General features: G+C 42.4%; 1 protein-coding gene across 1 annotated transcript in view; it reads right to left on the bottom strand.

Annotated features, from left to right (window-relative positions):
* fgd1 (FYVE, RhoGEF and PH domain containing 1) overlaps positions 1-16,471 on the bottom strand; it is a 43,991-nt gene extending 27,520 nt beyond the window's left edge. Inside the window, exon 1 of the mRNA XM_034234022.1 lies at positions 16,368-16,471. The gene's annotated coding sequence lies outside the window, so the exon portion shown is untranslated. The remainder of the gene's footprint in view (positions 1-16,367) is intronic.
* Positions 16,472-25,913: the final 9,442 nt, after the last annotated feature.

The following is a 25,913-nucleotide window of genomic DNA, read 5'->3' as shown; positions in this document are numbered from 1 at the left end:
TCGCCATTGTAAAATATATGTAATCCCTCCTGGTTTTATCTGGCTGAATACATGTCAAATAGAAAGCCCAGAGAAGGTAGACACAAGGTAGTAGTAGTATCCTGTTAAACCTCCTAGAGCACCTCCATAGCCACTCACTGACTACTGGAGTCTCCTTTATGACTACTAAGTATCTCTAGAACCTTCTTAATGACAACTGAGCATCTCCAGAACATCCAAAAAGAGTACTTAACATCTGTAGAACCTCCTAAATTACTACCAAGTATCTCTACAACCTCCTAAATTACTACTAAGTATATAAAGAGCCTCGAAATGGAATACAAAATACCTCCAGAACCTCCTTAATGACAACTAAGGGTGCGTTCACACCTGCCTTGTATAGTCCGGTTGAATCGAACCCTGGTGCGTTTAGCCGCTTGGTGCGGTTCATTTGGGTCGGTGTGAACACAATCCGAGACCTCTGAAGTAGGGCTGTGCAATTAATCGTATTTTAATCGCGATTACGATTATGGTTTGCGACGATTATGAAAACAGCATAATTGACAAAATACGATTATTTTGCTGGGTGCGCTTTCGCCCCTCCCTGAAAGCCCACTCGGCCACGTGGGAGTGACATGTGTTGTGAGTGTTCAGCGCGAGCGAAGATGTCAGAACAAGAGCAGCAACTCGTTAAAAAGAAGGGTACAACTATTTCCACTATTTGGAAGTACTTTGGCTTTCAGGAGTCCGACGTGGAGCAAAACAAAGTACAGTGCAGGATTTGTTACCAGGTTGTGTTGGCACCACACGCTAACACAACCAATCTCTTTAATCAACTGAAATACAACCACAAAGTGCAATACGACCGGGCAGTAATACAACAAAAAGCAGATGCCCGCTCGACTTCATCCACCACATCATCACAGTCATCGATTCTGGACACATTGTACAGAGCAACGGCCTACGCGACGAGCTCGCAGAGACACAGAGATATTACAGGTGCCATTACATTTCACATCGCTAAGATATGTGCACTGTTAGCAACCAGGGCTTTAAACAACTTGTCAACACGTTGGACAAGCGTTACGCGATGCCGTCTCGGTATTATTTCAGCAGGTCTGCGCTGCCTGCACTATATGACAAATGCCGTGGGGAAGTTGAGAGAGATGTGGCTTCAGCTGACTACTTTGCGACCACAACAGACCTATGGTCTAGCCCAGGGGTGCCCAACCAGTCGATCGCGAGATGTGTCTAAAATAGAACAAACAATATTCTGTTTTATCGTTATATGTCCTGTAACATAATCTTCCTGTGCCAGAATAATGCACTTGAACGCATCAAAGCTTTGTGATTGGCCGGCGTCACCCCATGTGTCGGGGCGTGGCTGAGGGTCTTCAGTACAGGTGGCAATATTGTCACCTGCCTGCGCTCATCTCTGAAACCAGACCATGTAAACAGGCTGGTGTTTCTTGCGAACAATGTTTAAGAGATGACATGAGCAGCCCTACCAGCATTTGCCATGGTGGCCTAAACATTTTTATTTGGTCTTAAATTGTAGTTCAACATTTATTTCCTGTTACTTCTGGACCATGACGGTTGGCCAGCCTTCAACGTTTAACTGAGTGGAATATGTTGAATATGTTTTACCAAAAATGTTGGCTATATGTTAAGGAGTTTTCAGTAGGTTGTGACAGTGCACTGCAACATGTTTGATTTCATTTATTTTGGTCTAATTTATTTTTATTTATCATATTAATAATATATGTTTAGTATGGTTTTGGAAGTGCGCTCCAACATATTTGTTGATCTTGTTTATTGGTAAAATATTATTTGTTTTAAAGTTCAATAAATGGTCAATGAATAATCGTCAAAATAATCGTGATATCAATTATTGACCCAAATAATCGTGATTATGATTTTTGCCATAATCGCACAGCCCTACTCTGAAGTGAACTAAACAACCGGGCTCTGGTCCGCTAAAATAGGTGGTCTCGGAGCGCTTGCTTGCGAACTCTGGAGCGGTTCATTGCTGGTGTGAACGCAGTCCGCAGCAAAAGGAAGCGTAGTATTTACGTGTCACAAGAACGCGGATGTCTTCAAAATCTTTAGCGAAAGAGTCTTTCAAGACATCCGCGGTTGTTTAGTTAAAGAGTGAAGCAGAATTAAGGGTTGAACAATGTCGTGTAAAGTAAAAATTCTCCGTCAGCTTTACATAAAAGTAAGAACACCTGTCGTCGGTGAAACGCCCCTCCTGACTGCAGAACGTCTCTCATTATACTTATAATGTTTTTTAACGGACGTTGTCTGATTATATAATCATATGCGCGGGCCGCTAGAGTCTGTTGATCTCCAGATTAACAGCAGCATGAGAATAACCTGCCGAAAGTGCCGATGCTCCGGTAGAAATTGCCGGGATTTGCGTTTTTACCCTAATGTCTGACCAATGGTTGAACAGCATTTCCGTGCACATGACTTGTGTTTAAAGTTTATAGTCCGTTTGAGTTTTTCCCGTGTGAACGCAAACCGAACCTTCTGAAAAATGAAACAATGTAATGTGGTCTGGTGCGCACCAGAAAACGGACTATTAGGTGTGAATGCACCCTAAGTATCTCTGGAACCTTCTCAATGAGTAGTAAGCTTCTAGATCCCCCGAAATGAACAATTAGTATCTCTAGAGCCTTCTCAAAGACTACGCATCTGTAGAACTAGATATAGGTACCAAGTATCTCTAGAACCTCAAGAATAACCATTTGACCCCCTCAATGATGACCAGAACCAAGGAGTTCAAGGTGACAGGAAGTGACATTTAGCCTATATGAGGTGAAGGGGGTCTCGTAAAAATGTTGAAGTTATCCTTTAGGTGATGGAGCTTTGAAGTTTGAGATGACTGTGAATTCCTGGATGTTATTTGTCCCCACAGACACCAAACAGTTTAGTCACGATAACCTAATATTGTGTTTTGACATAACTTCAGACTACACTAAGTATATAAAAATGTCTTTCCCAAAAGGCCTTTAATAATTTATGAGCCTGGGGAAATTAGGCAAACAGTCAATTTAACATACAATGACTATCTCTGCACGTCTCTACTTCCAAATCAGACACATTTAGACGAAGTATTTTGGTTAAAAATCTTACATTTGGAGTAATCCTTGGGGATTCTTGAAAATACTCCTCTGCTTTAGATGGTTTTAAACATAACTGAGGAGGATTTTCAACACTCCAGTGCTCCATAGATATGTGCACAATCCGCTACATCATAGATTTTGGCAACGAAAATCTTAAGAACCATAAAAAGGGCCATAAAAAAGACAATCAAATAATGCCAAAGACATAACGGTGCAGTTCTGGAGGTCAATTAGTTTGAATGGTTCTTCATCAAGTTCTGATGACTACTAAGGAGTTCCCTTTAGTAAATAGATGTTAAGAGGTTCTAGTCATCTTTAGGGACGTTCTAGTCTTCAGGAAAAGCGCTATAATAAATGTAAGGAATTATTATTATTACTAGGGTACGTTTGAATGTTCTTGTGAATCTTTTAGAGGTTTAAGTAGTCTTTGAGCTGTTTTTTAAACCCACTATCTTGGTCTTTAACGGCAGACTAGACATCCAGATGTGGTCTGAATTAAGTGTTTTTGTGCATAATCACAATGTCTCCTGTCTTTTATACATTCCCATACAACTGCATCCTTTATAAAGCTTGAGGCAAACATACTTTAGCAGTTATGGGTCTATTTTCAGGAGACTTCCCCTATGGCCTTTAAATATGTAGCCAAAGCCTTCTATATTTCAAAAATACATGTATGGATCTCTAAGGTATTGATCTACTTCTAAATACACAATCTTTGTATATAATGGCAGACTAGACCTCCAGATGGGTGTCCGAATTAAATGTTCTGCGCATGTTCTTTAGAGATCAGTTTTTCAGATGCAGATCACAGGTGGAGATGAGATATTACAGGTGAAACATCGTCTGCAGCAGGCATAATGATAGCGACACACGTGCCAGCTGTCAGATATAAACACTTTTCATCATTAACAGCATTTTTAGGGGTTAACATGGGGAGATTCTGCTCCCTCTGTGTGCATGTGTGTTTAAAACGTGTGTGTGTGTGTGTTTAGGGTGGGGGTGTGTCTGTCTGCAGAAACAAACCGACACTAATAACTGACACTATCTCCATTCTGCTGTGCATCCAGCCTCCAATCAGCATCCTCGTCCAAAATCAATGGATTAGCAGTCAATCAATAATATGACAACACACACATGCAACACACACACACACACACACATCCACACACACACACCACACACACACACACACCACACACACACACACACAGGACCTGATTGGATTCTGTCTGTTTGTGTCAGTCCTGATTAAATAATACATGCAGCAGAGATTATTGATCAGCTGACATCCTTTTGGATCATTAATATATTTTTACATGTAATGTCACGTGTGTGCAGCACACACACAAACCTGCAGCACTGTTTGAATAAAGATGATTCCCACACACACACACACCACACACCACACACCACACACACACACACACACACGCATACACATCTGGCAGACGCAGTATCATGCAGCCATACTAGCCTACATTCACTGCGGCGAGATGTCGGTCAGTGTAAGCGCGTTCACGGTACCCTATGTGAACGCGCATATGTCATTCCCAACCCCCTTCTTCCACTATGAGAATGTCTCACATTAATCATATGTATGCACGTAAAAAAAGATAAAACGCATAGGAAAAAAGGCGCGGTGGAGTGAGGAGGCTGCAGCTGCATGTGTGCGCGTCCCCTTGTGCGCGTACTGGTGCAGCAGCAGCAGCAGCAGCAGGTATACGAGTACACGGTGCAGATGTGTGTGTGTGAGTGTGTACACATGCAGTACACGGTGATACTCACCTCTGGTCAGGCTGCTTCTGTCCATGTACATCGCGCAGCAAAACACAAATCCGGTCATTAAAGAGAATGTTGGTGCGGAGAGAGAGGGCTCTCCCGGTCTAAGCACGGAGAAGAAACCGGGTCACACACACACTCACACACACACTGGCACGGGTCGGACCGGAGCTGGATGGTTCCGACCCACACATTCACACACACCGACGGTCCGGACCGGCTGACAGACCGACGGGATGCAGCTTGTGGACGGATAAGTAGGATAGATCCGCTCGGTTAGCTCCACAGGGCGGCCCGGTGTGGTGAGCGGCAGGCGGCGGAGGCAGCAGCAACAGAGGAGAGAGAGAGAGAGAGAGAGAGAGAGATGAGAGAGAGGAAGAGAGAGGACTGAGAGAGAGAGAGATGAGAGCAATGGAGAGAGAGGGAGAAGAGAGAGAGAGAGAGAGAGAGAGAGGGAGAGTAGGATGAGAGAGAGAGAGTAGAGATGAGAGACGAGACGATGAGAGCTACGAGTAGATAGAGGGGGGGGTTGGTTTCCTTGACAACATATTAAGAGAGAGGTAGAGAGAGTGAGGCTGGTGTGTAAAAAATGATGAGACTGAAAATGGTGATCATGTGATCTGATACATGTGACAGCATTTTGTTATTATTGTATTTTGACTATGTTTTATAATGTGTTTGGATTCTGGTTTTTAGGTCATTTCATTCTATGGGTTTTGTTTTTACTGTCACTGTTTGAAAAGTGTAACATAAATAAGGTTTATTATATTGATGATGATCCTTATATACTAACTACGGAGGTTGAAAGGTACAAACGGCCCAAGAAATGACTGCAGTTTCAAAACGACGCAAATATGAAAACACAATCGGGCCAAAACACATGCAAATAAAGGAACAACTTCAGCAACTTGAGGAAACATGGGCGCTGCATAAACGAAACGCTGCAAGAAAACACAACGGAAACCAGGGGACACTAAAAAGTGACGCACACAAGTGGAACCGGAGCGCTTGTTGATGTTCGGGGATTATAAAGTTGGCCAACGGTAAAAGAAACTGTCAAATAAGATATGACATATATTTGTGTTGTATTTGAACATTATTTCTAGAAGACTTGTAGCCTATGCAACCTCGGGCTCTGCTAACCCCTCTTTTCTAATGGCGCGTTTCCACTGCAGGCCTCGCTCGGTTTGGTTAGGCCTTATTAGGCCCGGCTCACTTTAATGCTGCGCTTCCATTACAGTTTAGGAACTGGGGTAGTTACTATAGTAACGCAGTGTAGGCGGAGCCGTGACGTCATCTGCAATGAGAGCCCCAGAAAAACAACACAGCTCCTCATATCTGTTCAGAAACTAGACAAAAGTTAAACCACAGACTGCCTGTGTCATGGCGAATACAGTCGCTGCTTTATTTATGTCTGTATAGGCCGTTGTTCTGAGTGTGGACGGTCGGAGCATATATAACGTTAGCTTAGCCAAACTCCATTCAGAAAACATACATTTTAAAAGGTGTTTCGCCTGCCGTCTGTCTGCAGACTTGTCAAAGCATTAATTCATGGTTGTTACTAACCGCTATCAGTATGTTGTTACTTCGGCATCATTTTGAAACGTGTATTACAATTAAATCACGGTCAAATATGTTCATCTTGTTGTAGTTGTAGCCCCCTTGCCAGCGATTCTCTCTCTAGTTTAGCATACTCAGCCCGACTCAGCCTGGTTGTTCCTGGCCCTAGAACCACGATTTTATGGGGCCAGAAAAACTGTGAATTAGGACCCGCTAGCCGGTACTAGGCCAAGTGGAAACGCAACAAAAAACGGGCCCCGCACGGCTCGGCACGCTTAAAGCGAGCAACCCGCTGCAGTGGAAATGCGCCATAATTGACCCTTCGCTTCTAAATATCCAGGTAGTATATGGCCTAATACAATATGGCCTAACTCAATGTTCGAATTGCAGGAGACGCAATATGTATCAGTGGCAAAATATGTGTTAATATTTGATAAATGAAGGATAGTGGTGCGGCAAAGGAAGTCCCAGCCTCCAAATCGTTTTCGATGAACTTAATAACATATCTTTGTTTGGTACAGATCAAATCACTCCATGATGAATTTACATCTTTCAATGATAATGACAATAATGATGCAAAAATTATCAATCCCTCTGACGTCATGAATCATTTGGCAATTGCAATATCTGACCAAATACTCGCAATAACTTGATACAGATTTCAACGACACACCTGTAAAGTTTCAAGCTTGTATATTGCACAGTTGTGAGACTATCCCAGTGACAAAATGTGTCTGCAAAAAGAAAAAGAAAGCCTGATAAATTACTCAAATTCCCGTCTGTGGTAGTTCCTGCTAGCTGACACATGATGACACACACTATTTCTCAGATTTAAACACAGAACAGCTGACTCATGTTTCCCCAAATAATGACACAAACTGCTTTCCTCCTCCAACTGTATTTACTTAGCATTGGGGTTTGAAAAAGTTGCATCAGAATTAAATGAATTAAATTAGTAGATGAAATACTGGCCTAACCCTAACACACAGTCTATTGCCTGCTACTGAAAGCAAGGAGTCGTAATGAGCTAGCGGGCAGGAAAGGAAAGGAACGTTTATTTCTGAGTTAGTTAATAATTATTCAACATTTTTAGACCCCCTCTCAGCATTGTCTCATATCGTCCTACACACATTCCTTTTATTGTATATTACTTTATTTATCCCACATTTGGTTTGTTGGCAGCTTGTCAACTTATTACTGTAGATCGACTGCTGGCTGATAAAAAAAATAACACTTGTCAACATTGTTTACCAAAATTAAAAACAAATTAGAGGAACAGTCTCAAAGTTAACTGATTTACAAAAAAAGGGATATTAAAGGGGCCCTATCCTGCTGATGTTCAGGTTCATATTAGTATGTGTGCCTCTACTGGGACATGTCTCCACTTTAATGTTCAAAAGCTCTTTATTTCTCTCATACTGCAGCACCTCTTTTCACCCTCTGTCTGAAACCAGAGCCCAGTCTGCTCTGATTGGTTAGCTTGCCGGCTCTGTTGTGATTGGTCAACCACTTAGTGTAACATGCACACAACCATATAACACACTACAGGGAAGGGAAAACACCACAGAGCATAATAGTGCCTCTTTAAAACGAAAAAGAGGACACCTGAGGTAAGCCCCGCCCCCTCCAATAACATAAAAAACCCTGATATGTAATCTGCCTTTGCTCTAAATGGAGAGATTTACCTCTATTTCCCCTGGGAGCCTTCACCATCTGCTGCACACACACACACACACACACACACACACACACACACACACACACACATTGAAGTGCTGACCTTTAGCTCACACACTGTTTGTGTGTTCACTCAGATTATGTCCATACCAAATCAAATCCTCAAATAATATAAATTAGTCGCGATAAAAACATCAAAGGATTGTATAGCCTGCATCACATGATGAATATAATATAACTTTATATAACAATTTATGTTTTTCCACAGCAGAAATTCAACAATAACACTGTCTGACTCACGTATCCACTACTACTGTTGTTGTTGAAACTCAACACTTCCTGCAGGTTTTTCAAATTAAAAGACCACCATGAGTGGGAGGTGTTACTTCCTTTAAAAAGCCACTGGAACGCAGACAGAATGGAACAAATAAAAGCTGACGGGAAGTCAAATTCATCCAAAATGTTCCCTAATAAAGTTTAGTCACTCCACATGTGTCTTAACCAACAATAAGGTCTCAATCGTCCACTTCTAATGATTTAAAATGCCTATTTTGACCAGATGTTAGAAATGGAACAGGTTTTTTTCTTAGTAGAGATCAACAGGCGAAACAAACGCTCCTGATCAGAAGTTGATTTAACTCCACCCAACAGCTGGGTCAAGAAGACATGATTAACGAAAACAAACACAGCCCTGTGATGGAGCTGCTTAGACTCAAGAGCAGACAGACAGGGTGTTCAAAACAAACATCCCCCATGTCTTCAGTGTCTCGACTTGAATCAAACACACCCACACCAGTCACTGTTACATAAAACAAACACACCCAAGTCACTGAAGAGGACAGAGGATTAGGAGAGGAGTCACGGCTAGAAAAACAACAAATCAAACGCACCCTGTGGTTGCTGTACTGTCAGTGCTGATAGACAGTTCAACTCCACCCCTCTGAAGAGGATAAAGTCACCTCTCTCTAAATCTGAAAGACAAACGCACCCGAACACTTCAACGCAACCGAGTGAAGGGACAACGAACACACACTGTTATCATCTGGCAGGGGAGGAGATAAAACTACAGGCTGACCTCTGACCTCACAAGCACACACACACACACACATATATATATGCACACACACACACACACACCTCCCCTCCCCCAGAGCAACAGTAAGCGACCCAGTGACCCAAAGAGAGACATGCTTGCCCATCCATCCCCCCGGGACAAATAATAAGTGTGTGTGTGTGTGTGTGGGTGTGTGTGTGTGTGTGTGTGTGTGTGTGTGTGTGTGTGTGTGTGTGTGTGTGTGTGTGTGTGTGTGTGTGTGTGTGTGTGTGTAACTGAGACCAGAGGATGTTCACAGTGTTATGCTGACAGAGCTTTATAGATATATGAGGAGAACGAAATCCACCAAAGGTCCCAGCTGGAATCGAAGCAGTGACATCATGATTAAGTGTTCAGCATCTCTACACTCTGTCAACAGGACACCAACAGCTCATAGGACCCATGACAGTTTCCAATTCAGACCTACACCCAGATCAATACTGCATGCACATGGTCACTCCAACATTCGGGCCGTTCTGTCTTCTGTGTGTTCAAGAGTTTTAAAGAGGCCCTATTATGGTTTTTGGGGTTGTCCCTTACCTGCAATATGTGCAATATAGGCGTGTGCCGTTAATAGCTGTGCAATATACCTGGCTGCTATATCTCTCAGGACTGTTACAGGATGTGTATTTTGTAAATCGCGTAATTTTTGTAACCCTTATGTGGTGTTCGGGTCTCCCGTGACCCGTTTCAAGTTAAAATTATATAATAACTATGCTCTAGTTTTTTGTATCGGAACAAGGCTTCATGATATCCTCCACAACATATACTACAAAACGGATTTGGACAATTTTAGCCAAGTCTGAAGGTCTCTAAAAAAAAAAGTGTATAATTTGGTGTTCGGATCATCTTTGACTTTAGACAAAGTTTCTTCGTCACACCTTGCCCGCCTGGAACGCCTCCATTGGACTCCTTTGTTTACTTTCTGAACATAATGACATCACTAAGTTACACTGGCGCTTCTATTGGCCAACGCTCCAACACATTGTACGATAGGCTAAGGGGCGGGACATCTCGAAGTTGTAGCATTTTATTGTTTTCAGCATCTGCAAAAGGCAAATTGTGAAGGAGATGGATCGGGTGACAGCAAGGTTTGAAAAGATTTTCTGGAGCATCAAACTTGAGGGGGTGTACATGCTCACCGAATGAAATCATTCTTGCTCCCCCCCCCCCCCCCCCCCCTTGATTTGGATCGACTATAAATGCAAAACTCCCAAAACACAACTGTAGAAACTATCCTCAACACCACAGCACAAACTCTAAGAAGAAAAGCAGAAATACTGGAACTGTCTAGAAACAATCTGAAGATAGAAGAAACTCTAGAAAGAACCGTATGAACTCTCTAGGAACTCTAGAAACAATGAAGAGACTCAGGAACACTGTGTGTCGGAAACACACACGCAGTGAAACTATCACACACACTGATTCAGTCGTCTATTTTTAGCTTTCCCCTCTTCATTCATATCTACATGTCCTGCTGCTGCATTGCATGCTGGGAGCACACTGGGATTGACATCAGGCTTCACATGTAACAAGTGTCACATGTTTGCTGTGTGTGTTTGACACAGGATGCTGTGTACTAAGAAAAGCTGGAACTAAAACACTGGAAAATGCATTTCCTGTAGAAAATTGGCCTGAATGACGAAAGTTAAAAAGCATAACTCAAAGTTCAGAAATGTGAAATGAAATTCCAGAATGCTTTGCTGGAAAACCTGGAAGTTGAAATGGAAAACTGGAAGAGCTGGACGCTGAGCAGATTCAGTTTAAATAGGTCCTGATGCGGTCGACATAACGCTCACATTTCCAGGCACTAATCAGCCTTCAAAGTAAAAGCACCAGCAGCAAAATCTACCTTTCACAATAAAAGCTCCACATGTAACACGAGAGGAGCAGAAACAATAATTTGCAGATGAACAAATAATCCTGAACATTAAAAATAAATATCTATTACTACAAACTGTCCTAATTATAATAGACTGAGGAGAACTCTTTAGATTTGTATTCTTTTATGGGAACAACCGTTCCTACTCTCTGCCACGTTGTCTGTGGGTTTTTCCGCTTTGCTTGCTCACATGACACACACACACACACACACACACACACACAACACACACACACACACACACACACAACATAAAAGTAACACACACACACACACACACACACACACACACACACACACACACACACACACACACACACACACACACACACATGTACAGCAGTGTGAGTGTTTCACAGTATTGCAGCACTACATGGTACAGGTGTTTGTCTACTGCTTAAAGTAAAACTGCTCCATGAATCAGAATTACCATAATACCAAATGATCATGTCCCTGACCCAAAACATGTCCCACACACACACACACACACCACACACACACACACACACACACACACACACACACACACACACACACACACACACACACACACACCACACACACACACACACACACACACACACACTGGTGAGTGTACGAGGCCTCCTGCTGTGAGGCTGAGACTGGACTGATGTTTTGAGACTGTGTGTGAACACATTAAAGCTCTCAGTACATACACAGGAAGTGAGGCTGGGACACACACACCAGTATTTAACCTGTGACCTTTGGCTGGGTTGGGCCAATCAGCAGCGACAGAGTTAAAGTCTTGATACAAATAACTGGTGTTGTTCCAGCTATATTTAACAAATGTGTTAGTCTCCTGTCAAATGTCTTTGTTGGTTTTTATCATCTGTAGTTTCCCGCCTCCTGTCTTCTCTCTCAGTCAAAGAAAACTGTAAACATTGTAGTCCAGGAATCTGTTTATTCAAGTGTTTTTATCATATTAATATTGAGCATTTCAGTTTGTGTAGTTGAGCAATATCAGCTTTTTACTCTTTCCGATCCCTGTTGTCATTTTGACTTTAAGTGTGTTGATTTAGTGACAGATGGTGAAGTGGTTTAAAGAGCAGGGCAGCGACGACCTGCCAATCCCCATCACTCACACACACACACACACACACACACACACACACACACACACACACACACACACACACACACACACACACACACACACACACACACACACACACACACACACACACACACAATATGAAAGTAACATTCATGGGCATATTAAACTGAATGTGACATGTTAACACTGCCTCATGTTTTCTACTGATTTATTCATGCAATAATCTTTAAAACATTCCATTTCAACTGTGTTCATCGTATTGTGTAAAAACACAGAAACATTTTAAGAGATTCTGTTTTCCACAGATATCAAAATAATATTTCATCTTTATTTGCAGAACCACATTAAGTATAATAACAGTTTAACTACGGAGACCATCACCTTTTATTAAACATACAAAGAGATAACATATCAACTCAGACATCTGTTTTATTACAATCATAAAACAAAAATGGATTCCCAGACGTATAGTCGATCTGATTCATATTTCAGTCTGTTGATGTTATTGTCTGCAGACACAGGAAGCTCGATGACTAACAACACATATTTACAGACACACACACACACACACACACACACACACACACACACACACACACACACACACACACACACACACACACACACACACACACACACACACACACACACACACACACACACACACACACACACACACACACACACACACACACACACACACACACACACACAGTAACATCCTTTCATTTATCTGCAGCTGGACACATCCTGATCGTCCCCCTTTAACTGTGTGCTCGAGTTTTATCAGTACTGATTACTGATTACCGATTGGAGGATTTGCCTGTTTACGATTGGTCTCATTTAAGAATTCACAAGTACAAAATTAAAACCAGGAAGTTAGTTCTTTATTTTCATTTTCTAAAAAAAGGTTTTAATACAGTTTTTATTGCGAACGTTTATTCAATATCTTTTCATTCTTTACATTTCCTTAGTAATAAACTCCCATTTAACGGCACCCAGCTCTTCAAAATGAAAGACCCAAGTAAGTCAGAGTAACTGTATCATAACATATCCTACAGTTAGCTCAAGACGAGGCTTGTTTTTCAAAATAAAACCCCCGACTCTCACTTTAAGTTTCCACGATAATAGCACGTTTTGACCCATTTTAAAGTAAAAGTCGTATCATTCAGCAATTCAACTTTAGCTGGTGCTTTTCCCCGATTCCAACAAAGATAATTAAAGGAAATCTTAACTCCTTCTTTATATAAGCACATATAATTCCTTGCTGTAAACCCACATTTGAAGTCATTACATAGCCTACTCTATATTTTGCATCCTTCATTCCCTTCCCTCTTTAAACCACTTCACCATCTGTCACTAAATCAACACACTTAAAGTCAAAATGACAACAGGGATCGGGAAAGAGTAAAAAGCTGATATTGCTCAACTACACAAACTGAAATGCTCAATATTAATATGATAAAAACACTTGAATAAACAGATTCCTGGACTACAATGTTTACAGTTTTCTTCGATTGAGAGAGAAGACAGGAGGCGGGAAACTACAGATGATAAAACCCAACAAAGACATTTGACAGGAGACTAAGACATTTGTTAAATATAGCTGGAACAACACCAGTTATTTTTATCAAGACGTTAACTCTGTCGCTGCTGATTGGCCCAACCCAGCCAAAGGTCAGAGGTTAAATACTGGTGTGTGTGTCCCAGCCTCACTTCCTGTGTATGTACTGAGAGCTTTAATGTGTTCACACACAGTCTCAAAACATCAGTCCAGTCTCAGCCTCACAGCAGGAGGCCTCGTACACTCACCAGTGTGTGTGTGTGTGTGTGTGTGTGTGTGTGTGTGTGGTGTGTGTGTGTGTGTGTGTGTATGTGTGTGTGTGTGTGTGTGTGTGTGTGTGTGTGTGTGTGTGTGTGTGTGGTGTGTGTGTGTGTGTGTGTGTGTGTGTGTGTGTGTGTGTGTGTGTGTTTTTAGAGTAAAGTCATGTGTTTGTGTGGTGGGCATACCAATGGATTAATGACACTTGGATCATACGGCACGAGGTGTGTGAGAGTGGTCTGGTGTTGTGAATTGCTATTAGCCTTAATTTACAGCATCCTGTATGGCTCATCCAAGCCCCCAGGAAGTGCGCCGGACTCTGATGAAAATATTCGTTGTGTCCAAATGGCGGTACTACAACTTCCGTATCAGTCCGTGACGTCACTGGGCCCGGAAAGACTTTTCCCCATTGACTAACATTGGGAAAGAGATGTCTGTAAATCAGCGGATACTTTTTTTTAAACTAAATAAACTACCCAGTATGAACTATTTTATAGCCCTTATTATAATCATTAGGTCCTTAAAGTTGTAAAATGCACTAAAAGCCGAATCTAGATTTATTTTCTGTCTCCATTCATTCTAGTGAGCCGAGAGTGGGAGCTCGGGGGGCGGGGGGCGGGGCTTAAGGGGCGCATGCTCTATGAGCGCACATACGGGTTCTTCTGCTCTGACAGCTAGGCATGATGGGTAATCTGTGACGTTTCGCTCTCTCAAAAGTTGGGCCATTTTGCCTTCCTGCGCCAATGAGCAGCTCTCATAGGAAAGAACGAGACCCTGCCTCCGACGCTGTATCCAGTTCTTATTACACATCCATGGGCTCATCATCCAACATCCTCAACAAACTCTCCATCTGGAACTCACTCCCACAACAAATCAGAGACCGGACCGGCCTCCCCCCCTTCAAAACACCGACCATAACTGACCTTTTTAGACTAGCTTTTAATGTGTGGTTGATGCCGTCAATATACAATAAATGTGGTTGTTTTTCTTTAAGCAGCTGATAAATACATGTAGAATAAGATGTATTATTAATAATTCAACAAGACTTTTCTCTGTTTCTTTATCCTTTGTCTACAGTGGAGGTATGCGAGAACCACCAATTATTCTAGTATGCATCCAGAGAAAACTTAACTACTCCAACAGTGTGTTTGCAAATAAAACAAAGAAATGGATAAGACAGCTGCAGACACAGAGAAAGGGGATCACATTACTCCAGTTTTGAGCTCTTTACACTGTCTGTCAACTTCAAAATACCACTGTTGGTTCATAAAGTACTGAATGGTTTAGGAACACGTATATATTTCTGAAATATAAAGTTTGTACTGCAGTAAAAGCAAACATACTACAGGATCTGATATACAGAATACATTGTAATAACTGTATAAATACACTATAGGCCTGATATGTACTGGATAGTCAAAGTATAATACACTATAGGCCTGATATGTACTGGATAGTCAAAGTATACATACACTATAGGCCTGATATGTACTGGATAGTCAAAGTATAATACACTATAGGCCTGATATGTACTGGATAGTCAACGTATAATACACTATAGGCCTGATATGTACTGGATAGTCAAAGTATACATACACTATAGGCCTGATATGTACTGGATAGTCAACGTATACATACACTATAGGCCTGATATGTACTGGATAGTCAAAGTATAAATACACTATAGGCCTGATATGTACTGGATAGTCAAAGTATACATACACTATAGGCCTGATATGTACTGGATAGTCAAAGTATACATACACTATAGGCCTGATATGTACTGGATAGTCAAAGTATACATACACTATAGGCCTGATATGTACTGGATAGTCAAAGTATAAATACACTATAGGCCTGATATGTACTGGATAGTCAAAGTATAAATACACTATAGGCCTGATATGTACTGGATAGTCAAAGTATACATACACTATAGACCTGATATGTACTGGATAGTCAAAGTATACATACACTATAGGCCTGATATGTACTGGATAGTCAAAGTATAAATACACTATAGGCCTGATATGTACTGGATAGTCAAAGTATAAATACAAATATTGACTGAAATACACATTACAGTCAACTTATAAATACACTATAGGTCTGATAAACAAAGCAATATACAGTATAGTGAAAGCAGTAGCATTATAAATACAATAGCGGTTCCCAACCTTTTTCAACTCAGGGCTTAAGAATCTAAAAAATGTTCACGGCCCACATTCAACCATAAACAATACGGAGGCTAAATAATTCAGAACATGTGCAAATGATTTGGCGGCCCACTTGCAATGCGTTCGCGGCCCTCTAGGGAACCGATGCACTTTGGTATAAATCGGTGTCACTAATTGAAGCTGCAGTTCACTCACCTGTCCTGGGGGAGGCGCTGCTGTGTGGGGGGGCAGTGGGTGGGGAGGTGTTCAGGTGGTAGGAGAACCTCATGGTGCTGAACTGAGTGGAGAAGGAGGGCTGCATGCCCACAGGAACCAGCGTGTGCACGGAGGTCAGAGGTCACGCCCCGTTAGCCTCAGTTCATCTCCACCTTTGTTAAACACCAGAGTCTTAATTTGAAGGGTTCCGTTTGAATCGGTCACTTCCTGTCGAGTCCTCAGAGAGTTCATCACATTGAATTAAGTCGGTTTCGGTAAAAGTTCAGCATCTGTTTTTGTTTTTTTCTACTTCCTTTTTCTGGTGGAAGTCATGAGGAGGTCATCGTCTCGCCTCCCTCATCCTCCCCCTCTCTCTCCCCCCGTCACTCTACCAGAAAACTTTAAAATCCTGTCGTCTCCATCTCCCGTCTCAGTAGAATCCAAATAATGTGATTTAAAGATAAAAAAAAAAATACTTCCGCAGATCAGCTGATGACTCTTTAAGTTTCCCCAAGATTAGATCCGAATGCACGTGAAGAAAAAGTGACAAAAGCTGATTTTATCTCCTTAAATTAAACTTTTCTCAGTATTTTCCCCCATGAAGAATCCAGAATGTGCCGACTCAGCTCCAGCAGAGAAGCAGTTTCACTTTTCCTTACACTTCCCACTTTTTCCCAGATGTAATTACCCTGTTGCCGCTTCCTTTCTTACATCTTCTTCAGATTTTAGGTCTCTTTATTCCTGCTTCAGTTTCCTCCAGACAGTCGGTAGATTTTCTCTCGGTAGCTTCAGGCTTTTGTGTGAAAATCTGATGTGAGCTGCAGACACACACCACAACTCCTCCTTCTTCTCCTCCTCCTCCTCCTTCGGCATGCAGACATCTGATCCCAGACCAGCTCCCCTCCTCCTCCTCGCCATGGTCTGTTTCTCATTTTCTCTCCTCCTTTCTTGTTTTTTTTGGAGGCTGAAACTTGAAGCAAAAGGAAAACTGTGTGGAGAGAAATTCCAGCAGCAGTTTTTTGTTTTTGTTCTTTCCTCTTTCTATCAGAGCTGCAGAAGTCAGTCAGCTGATTCTCCTCTTCATCACTTCATGGTATTTGTATCATTCTAAAAGCAGCACAGATGAAATTAAAGGATCATGTGAGAGTCTGTCTGCCAGCAGAGGGCTCCATCACTGATCAATGCACGATCTGTCTGGTGTGTCAGCCAAACACTTCAGAGACATGCTTTGTATCCGAGACCTTTAATATGTTGTTGAACAAGAGGATAATAGGACCTTTAAGCCATAAAAAGAAAACAACTGTTGCCATGTTTTTAGGAGAAGAATGTGCTTTGAATCAGGCTTTGATTTACATATTACTGCAAATCTATAGGAATAAAACGTTGTGTATCGAGTTGAAATTCTTCTATATTTGCTCTTCTTCAAACGTCTTTTCGAATGTTGAGTGTTAAACATAAAATGAAAGAGGTCCTAAGCTGGATTGATTTACTATCAGATGTGTGTAGCTTTAACGTCAACCTTAGGACATAAAAAAAGTATGGACACCCGGGTGTAAATAGCATTGTTAGCTACGGATACCCGGGTGTAAATAGCATTGTTAGCTACGGAGACCCGGGTGTAAATAGCATTGTTAGCTACGGACACCCGGGTGTAAATAGCATTGTTAGCTACGGATACCCGGGTGTAAATAGCATTGTTAGCTACGGACACCCGGGTGTAAATAGCATTGTTAGCTATGGATACCCGGGTGTAAATAGCATTGTTAGCTACGGACACCCGGGTGTAAATAGCATTGTTAGCTACGGATACCCGGGTGTAAATAGCATTGTTAACTACGGACACCCGGATTTAAATAGCATTGTAAGCTACGGATACCCGGGTGTAAATAGCATTGTTAGCTACGGACACCCGGGTGTAAATAGCATTGTTAGCTACAGACACCCGGGTGTAAATAGCATTGTTAGCTACAGACACCCGGGTGTCAGTGGCGTAGCTGTGGGTGGGCCCGGGTGGGCCTGGGCCCACCCACATGCACGTCTGGCCCACCCACAGCCAATCAGCGCTTCATAGCGCAGAGCCGGGAAGCCCAGAAGGAAGTGCCACAAACTGCAGTTCATCTAGTGGCCGACAGGGGATGGATGCAAAAAGGAGCAATTCCCATAGACCCCCATGTTAAAATGCCCAACTTTATAGCAGAAATAAACATGTTTCTAGCCTGGATCCAATAAAACGTATTCTGGATATAGTTAGATTCCACCTTCATGACAATGGAATAGGGAGTGCATTTTTTTACCGTGAGTTTTTATAGTAAGTAAAGTAACTTTTGCCGTGAGTGAATGAAAGTATTATTTCTTCTTGAGGTCTGCAGTTTAGCGTGTACACATTTTCTGAATATGAAAACACTCAGTGTGTGCCCACTGTGCGACTGTCAAGGATAAACAACCTGTGCCCCCGATATATGTCGTATGTATTATTGTTACACAAACATTACATTGCAGTTTAAGTGTCGCCAACTCCGTTTCTAACATGCAAAAAGACTGCAAAATGCGTCTGATTATTTTTAGTATTTTAGATCTTTCCAATCCAGTCGAGAGATCTCTCTCCCCGACTGTATGCGAGGGGGCGGGGCAGTGTACACACACGCAGCTGCTACATGCAGCAACACACACACACACACACACAGAGGAGATGGCGGAGAAAACGCGCTCCGAGGTGTGGTTAAACTATAGCCGTGTCGATGTGGACAATACTCGTTACCAAAAGTGGAATAAGAGTTTAGCATGTAAGGGCGGTAACACGAGCAATTTGTCAAAACATCTTGCAAAAGTGCACCACATTCAGACGGAGAAATGCACCGGGTTCGACTGTCTTTCTAGTAGCTCTGTAGCCCCATCTACGAGTAACGTTTGCACGTCAGGTATGTTATGTATGCTAGCAGCAACACACGGAGTTAACTACATTATACAAACATGGGTTAATGATTAGAGGTAACTGAATTATTTATTTTGTTAAAGTTTCAGCTATTCTGTTTACAATTCTGTCATCAGATTATTTAATACGATTTGTTAAAACGTTGTTTCTTTTGATGTGAAATATTATGTATTTAATTTAAATAAAAAGCAATGTTAGTTTTGTTCACAATTTGTTTAGTTAGTTTACCTTATTTTTTCCTCCAAAAGAACCGATAAAGGTAATGTTAAAGGACCGGATCGATAAGCGCTATCGATAAAAGTAGTAGTACCGTTAAAACCTTAACGATGCCCATCCCTATGTGGATGTCAGTTTTACGAGCATTCTGAGGCCGCCGTGCCTATGTTTTTTGTCTTCACTGCTAATGTATGCTTATTAGTGCATTAAAAAAATCATTAAAATCATTAATGAAGTTTCAGCTCAGACCCCACACTTAATATGTCTCCCCCCTGGCCCACCTACATTTCTCCAGGCCCACCCACACAATAATTCCTGGCTACGCCACTGCCGGGTGTAAATAGCATTGTTAGCTACGGATACCCTGGTGTAAATAGCATTGTTAGCTACGGACACCCGGGTGTAAATAGCATTGTTAGCTACAGACACCCGGATGTAAATAGCATTGTTTGCTACGGACACCCGGGTGTAAATAGCATTGTTAGCTACGGACACCCGGGTGTAAATAGCATTGTTAGCTACGGACACCCGGGTGTAAATAGCATTGTTAGCTACGGACACCCGGGTGTAAATAGCATTGTTAGCTACGGACACCCGGGTGTAAATAGCATTGTTAGCTACGGACACCCGGGTGTAAATAGCATTGTTAGCTACGGACACCCGGGTGTAAATAGCATTGTTAGCTACGGACACCCGGGTGTAAATAGCATTGTTAGCTACGGACACCCGGGTGTAAATAGCATTGTTAGCTACGGACACCCGGGTGTAAATAGCATTGTTAGCTACAGACACCCGGGCAGGGCTGCCAACACTCACGTATTGAGCGTGAGAGTCACGCAATTAACTAATATCTCACGCACTCACGCCACACTTGCCTTTCCTCACGCTAAGTTTTCGTCCAAAATAAATGTAGGCCTATATAAATATAAAAATTAAGTGAAGGAACAGCAAACCGAGCGGTCTACGAAATGAGACGGTCTTCTGGCTTAGTTCAGTAAAGTTGGAACATATTGGGAGATTCTGATTTCACGGATCAATAACTCATGAACAAAACGTTATTCAGACACAAATGACATCTCCTAAGTACCGTGGTAAGGTTGACAACAAACTACAATCACATTTTGATCAAAAAAAGCCAATACGCGCCGTCCTCCGAGTTGGACACATTACATTGGTCTCTATCCGCAGCCGGAGAAGAAACCAGTGCTCAGGGACCGTCTGCAAAGTGCAACTCCGAAAAAAGAGAATACAATAATATTCAATCACTTCACTATTATACAGCAGCGACGTGCAGTCAGGGGAGGCAGGGGAGGCAGAGCCTCACCTGTCATACTCCAGTCCAATGTAACGAAAAAACAACTAAATAGTAATAATAATAACATGTCTCCACTGATCTGTGTTGTAAATGTGATTTATGTATGATTCCAATCGCTTTTTATAGTTAAAATCAGCAAATTTGACGAGCTCCGCTACAACTACGGGTAGCGATGAGAAGTGAGGCAGGGACGAGCTCTGCCTCTCGTAAGCCCACAGTAACTGGCTGGAGCGCGGGCACTAATTTAACGCGGGCACTTATTTTGTGAGCGCGCTCAAGCCAGTTACTGTGTGGTGAGGTGAGGCACAGATGAGCTCTGCCTCACCTCAAAATGCGTCACCCCACAGAAACTGGCTGGAAAGCGGGCCCTAAGCGCATGCCTGCACCATCTCACTGTATGTCACCAATGTAATGTTTGTAGATCCCTTTATTACATTTATCTATGAGGGGCCGTACAGGCCGTAACTCATACTGGTCCTCTCACGCACATACATTCTCCTTTTACATACATATATTTTCACTCTTACATACATACATTCTCCTTTTACATACATACATTTTCACTCTTACATACATACATTCTCCTTTTACATACATACATTTTCACTCTTACATACATACATTCTCCTTTTACATACATATATTTTCACTCTTACATACATACATTCTCCTTTTACATACATATATTTTCACTCTTAAATACATACATTCTCCTTTTACATACATATATTTTCACTCTTACATACATACATTCTCCTTTTACATACATATATTTTATAATATATGCATGTCTGAAGAGAATATATGTATGCAAGAGAAGAATGTATGTATGTGTGAAGACAATATATGTATGCAAGTGAAGAATGTATGTATGTGTGAGAGAAGAATGTATGTATGTGTGAGAGAAAGTATAGTGGAAACGGAAGGAGTATGGTTGAAACGGAAGGCAGGTCATTCTTGCGCTGTGATTGGCTCAGAAGGTCGAGCGGGGCGGGCTCATGTTCAGAACTTCTGATTCAAATCAACATGATGGAGGGAGAGGGTTAGGGTTAGATGACTCCGTGTATCTACGGACCACTTGTTTTTCTTTATTAAACAAGTAAACGGAAGAGTGTCTGCGAGGCGTTTTTGCTTTTAGTTTTTTACCTTACTAAATGGTCTAATGGTCATTGTAGCGAGGGGGGGGGGCGCGATACTCGCGGAAGTGATTTCAAAACAAAAGCACTCGTTTGCTTGGAACGTTGAACATAATTATAAACAAGGGGAAACAAGGTGAATTTAGCGATCACAACGAAAACGGCCAAGACACACATTGAGCCCAGAAAATGAATGTTATTAAGGCTGTAAATATAATAAGCATGTGTCTCAAATGGACAACATTGTTAGGAGATTTAAACTATACAGCGATTCTGCAATGCGGTCACTCAGCCGTCTCTCGCGTTTGTCTTTTCAAATCAGCTGCTCTTCATATTTTATTTTACAAATACTGAAAGTTCTTAATAAAACTGACACTGTTGGACTCGAGGGGAGAAGAATAAATGGACAACATTGTTAGGAGATTTAAACTATAGGCCTACAGAGAGCCGTTTTTTCAAATCAGTAGCTCTTCATTTTCTTTTTACAAATATATTTTACCACAAGTTCTTCATAAAACTGACACTGTTGGACTCGGTACTAGTTTGACTGCTACTAACAATACATTGAAGTACTTTTACTGTGTACTTTGTGAGAAATACTCTGTCAAAGTCCCTTCCATATGCAGTGGCGTTTCTAGGTGTACAAAACTGGGGGGGCAGAAAGAGGTCGGGGGAGAGAGAGAGAGAGAGAGAGAGAGGGGGGACAGAGAGAGGGGGGAGGAGAGAGAGAGGGGGAGTGTCAAATTACATACTGAAGACCACAGGAGCAACACTGTGAGCGCATACATTTACGTACACAGCGTGGGGATGTCATAGTAATGCACCTTCATACATGGAGTAAAGGTCACCATCACAAAGTAATTCTTAACAATAACAACAACCGTAATGCTTTAGCATTAAAACACCATAGACTGTAAATATAAGGAAAACACAGACACTCATCATCGAGGTCACAATATCAATCGATCCAGCAGAGGCAAAACACAGAAGATCAACAAAATATATGACATAAATGAACTTACCAAAGCTGAAGGCTCACTTGAAAAGAAAAGCGGCACGGCGGTCCTTCCTCTGACAGAATGTGTCTATCACTTTGGGGATGAAGTCCTGTAGTTGCTGGATCAACTGGCTTTCAATTGAAAGCATGGCCAATGCGTTAAGTCGCGGCTGTCCCATGGTGTTGCGAGTGAAAGTCTTTATCCTTTTGAGGGTGGAAAAGGTCCTCTCTGACTCGGATATCGTCATCGGAGTTGTCACTATTATTTTGACCAAAATAACAGTCTCAGCAAACGTTTCCTCCAAGTTGTTCTCGTGAATGGATTTCAACAGAGACAGGGCAGTGTTTCCAGTGTGAAGCTCACTGTGGCGGTAGAGCGTGGTCAGCTCAGAATTCAACTTCTCCTTGTTTCCCAACGCAGGCCAGTTTCACGGCGCAGTCAAGCTCAGGTGTAGGAAATGACAGGACATGCTGTGGGAAGAATGAGCTGTCAACAAGCTTTGCAGCGATCAAATGGTCACTCTGTGAGAACCTCTGTTCCACCTGTGAGATGACTGTGTCACAAGCCTCCTTCATCACCGGCGCTGTGCTGCTGACTCGTCGGCCTGGCTCGTCTGTTCCATCATGAGCAGTGGCGGCCAATGCATCAGTTTTCTGCCTCATTTTCTGAACATTTTCCTTGAAACGGCAGAGCGCGCTGTTGATCCCAGGTGCATCGATGCTTCGTTTTTGCAGAGTGTTGTATAGAACATCCACTTCTGGCATAAGCAACGAAAAAAACTCCAGGAGCTGCATAAATGCTCGGTCCCGCAGTTTCTTTGACAGGCCGTATGCCTCACTTATGGTGACCGCATCCCATCCTGGTTGTGCGCGTATATGCTTCATACACTGAAGTAGTGCATCTCGGGTCTCTCAAACCGCGTTCACAGTTCTGCTTTTAAAGTTCCATCTCACAGCCGGTGGCCGTGGGATGCGTCTCTGTGTTGCCTCTGCAAGAGCTGCAACACGTTTTGGAGCACCGGAGAAAAAAGTGGAAAAAGCAGTTAGATCTGCAAAAAACACCTTCAGGATGCTCATCCTTGCTGAACACAGTTGCTGCAGGGTCAGGTTCAGTTGGTGGGCGTAGCAGTGAACAAACTGAGCGTTTGGGTACGTCTCCTTCATCACCGTCTGTACCCCGCGCACGTTACCGCTCATGACGGCCGCCCCGTCATAGGTCTGAGCGATTAGCTTTTCTTTCAGCTTCAGGGGTTCCAGAACAGCCTTGATGCTGTTAGAGAGACCTACACCAGTTTTGTCCTTTACTTCCACAAACTCCAAAAAACGCTCTGTAACTGTGAGGTCAGGCATAATGTATCGCAGCACAATCACCATTTGCAATTTACAGGAGACATCGGTTGTCTCGTCGGCCTGAACGGCAACAAATGATGTGTTGTCCACTTGCTTGGCTATTTCCTCCCTGTACACATCATACATGCAGTCCAAGAGTTCATTCTGTATGGTGCTTGATGTCCCTTTGAAAACAAGCTGAGCTTCGTAGTGCCGTTGAAGCCTGGAATCGCCCTCACACATTGTCTCGAAAATTGACCTGAATATCCCTGGATTCAGAGAGTCCGCCGACTCGTTGTGGCCCCGCAGTGCTGTCTCACATTTCCCACACAGTTTAATACAGGTGATGATCCGACCAAGCACGTACCTGTTTTCTTCCACCTTCCTATTATGAGAATCAATGCCGCGTCTGTAGGCGCTGTCAATCTGAGCTGCAACATTCACCCTTCCAAGTAATCCCAATTTTACGGCATTTTCCAAATGACTGTTGCTGCTCTCATGCTTCATTGTCCTCTCCGAAAGATGCTTTAAGTCCTTGTAACCTGTCCTCGACCAAGTACCTTGATCTTCACCAAAAAGCAGGCAAGGAAAGCAAAAGAGGGAATTCTTCTGGATGCTCGCCGTTAGCCATTTCTTTTTAGCAAACCACTCAGCGTTAAACCCACGTTTAACTTTGCCCGCAGTCCGGACCATTTGGAAATCCGGTGGATGGTGGGCCAAGTGTCTCAAATGTGTGCTCCAGTAAATGGTCAACTTCATTCATTTTCTTTCAGTTTTTTACTTCTTTTAATCGCTGGTGATGTTAGCTATATGCTGCTCTCTCGTCTCCTCTTCAAACTACACGTGACGTTTCGCAGCACTGCACACGTGAGTACTTACAGCCAATCAATTCTGAATTATGTGAGATGACGTATGGTGGGGATGGGAGCACTCTGCCCCTACGGTCATTATTTTTTTGCCACACACATTCAATAGAAAAATACTCTGAGCATGCGCAGTGTAGTTTTTACAATCACCGTTCACTTAGACTGTGAGAGGGAAGGGCAGGATCGGGTTTTGTCCCACATGGCTCTAAACAGCTCAAAACGGCACTCTAGACACTAATTAGAAGAACACAGACTAAAACAGAAATGTACAGACGAATCAGATTATTAAACATGACCTTAAAATATATTTTATATGTTTTTTTATTTATTTTTTAGTATTTTTTTGTAATCATTATTTGTAATACTTTCTTCTGACACTAGGTGGGGCTGTGCCCCACCTGCCCCTAATGACCCGCCGCCACTGTCCATATAGCACATAATCTAATGCATCAGTCCGTCCCAGGCGGGAGTTTATAAACCAAAGAGTAACCGCCCTTACGGCACGCTCTGATAAGTAAAGCGAACGCACCCGCAAGGACACCTGGCCAGGGATGTGACAGTTTCAGGGGTTGACCAAATGTTCCTTAAAACCCCTAATGCTTGCTGCAATCTACGCGATTCATCTCCCTCCATCATGTTATGTTGATTTGAAATCAGAAGTTCTGAACATGAGCCTGCCCCGCTTCCGTTTCAACCATACTCCTTCCGTTTCCACTATACTTTCTCTCTCACATACATACATTCTTCTCTCACAT

Source organism: Gymnodraco acuticeps, unplaced genomic scaffold (genome assembly GCF_902827175.1).
Source record: "Gymnodraco acuticeps unplaced genomic scaffold, fGymAcu1.1, whole genome shotgun sequence".
Lineage (NCBI taxonomy): Eukaryota > Metazoa > Chordata > Actinopteri > Perciformes > Bathydraconidae > Gymnodraco > Gymnodraco acuticeps.
Note: the sequence above shows the minus strand (reverse complement) of the source record. Positions and strands in the feature narration are given on the sequence as shown.